We start from the raw sequence: 1761 nt of genomic DNA, 5'->3' as shown, positions 1-1761 counted from the left end.
ACTTCTTAACAATTTTGAGAAGCTAGCATTCTGTGGACAGCCCTGGTAAACACTAGTTAGGTGGAGTGATCCTGCACTGAGTGATGATGGGGTGGGGGAGAGTGGGGGGTGAAAGAGAGCGGGGTCTCTGCCTGTCCCACCCCTAATAAGCCAAGTAACCTTGGTTGTATTACATACCCCCAGGGCCTGCTTCCTCATTGGTTGAATGGGTTAATGTGGCTGCCTTATTTCTCTATCTCTTACAGGTTTTTCAAGCAGGTCACTGAGATAGCATTCATGAAAATGGTCAAGCTAGATGACATTGGTGTCACTGATTTTTTTAAAAATTAGTTTTGCTTTCATACATTGTTTAGCAATGACGAAGTGGAGAGAGCACTAAATCAAGGTTCTGAGCTCTCTTTTTGGATCCTTACTTTATTAGTAAGTGGGTTTAAACAACTTCTTCTGGGGCGCCTGGGTGGCTCAGTCGGTTAAGGCACCAACTTCAGCTCAGGTCATGATCTCACGGTTCTTAGGTTCGAGCCCCACATTGAGCTCTGTGCTGACAGCTCAGAGCCTGGCACATGTCTTCGAATTCTGTGTCTCCCTTTCTCTCTGAGCCTTCCCTGCTGATGCTGTCTCTCAAAAATAAATTAAGAAAAAAACTTTACAAAAAAGAATTTAAACGACTTCCTTCTCCTCCACGAGGCCTCGGTTATGTCACCCTAGAGTGGTTAACTTCTAAGGACCTGTTAGCTCTGAAATTCTATGATTCCATTTGGTTAGATGCTTTCAACTTCCCTACTTATCCAAAATATTGGGGGTCTCTCACCAAACTTGCAGACTAAATCTCCATGATTTTCTGAGGAGAGTGTCTGGGTTCAGCACCAGCTGTGAAGACATATTAACGAAGTATTTCTGGTGGTGCTGATGGCCTAGGAGTCAGGGATGACCCTTCTGGAAATGTCAACTTGACAGTTCTCAACTTGATACTGGAGCCTTTCTTTTCTTTCTCTTCCACTGCTCAAAGGCTGCTTTGCCCAAAAGCGAAGTTGAAATAGCTTGTCAACAGATTTGGCAAAATAAAAGAACAGATGTAGTCCCTGAAAGACAGTGGGACCAAGGGTGGAGCCGAAGTTCCCCAATAGGTAAGGGATGAAGTGGTTATGAAAGCAGAACCCACAGAAAATTCATTCAGGTCACTTTCTCTGTTACCCCTCCCCCTCCCCCCAAACGATCATTTTTTAGCTTCATCAACCGTCTTTGATCTCAAGGATTTAGAAGCAGTTGAACAAGAGGAGCTTTATGAAGATGGTGAGAATCTACTGAAAAATACCCTCCTTGCCCACGAATTTAGGAAAATCCCAGAAAATCTTGCCTAGGTCAAAAGGTCTATCTCATAATGAGTATGGGCCCAAATGTGGGGGGATGATTTGAGGAATGGGAGCTGTTCCTTTTGGTTTCTGTGGAGAAACCACCTGCCTATGGAGTAACCCAGGGGACCCCTGAATGAAGGGGGGCTCAGAGTATCTCAGAGGCCACAGAGCCCATGCCCTCTGGTCAGCCATTCAGCCACAAATACTTACTGGCGGCCCTACTGAGCTGGAAGTTCTCTGGGGACAGAGTGAGGTGGATCTAACACAACTACGTCCCTACAGGAGCTTAGAATCTACCTGGGAAGGCAAGCCTCGCGTACGGGAACATGATTAAATGTGTGCAGCAGACTGAGTGCTAACAGACCTGAGAAGGGTGCCGAGCAAGGACTAGAAATAGTGGCTAAGA

Source organism: Suricata suricatta, chromosome 3 (genome assembly GCF_006229205.1).
Source record: "Suricata suricatta isolate VVHF042 chromosome 3, meerkat_22Aug2017_6uvM2_HiC, whole genome shotgun sequence".
NCBI lineage: Eukaryota > Metazoa > Chordata > Mammalia > Carnivora > Herpestidae > Suricata > Suricata suricatta.
The sequence above is the reverse complement of the archived record's forward strand: the minus strand, read 5'-3'. Positions refer to the sequence as shown.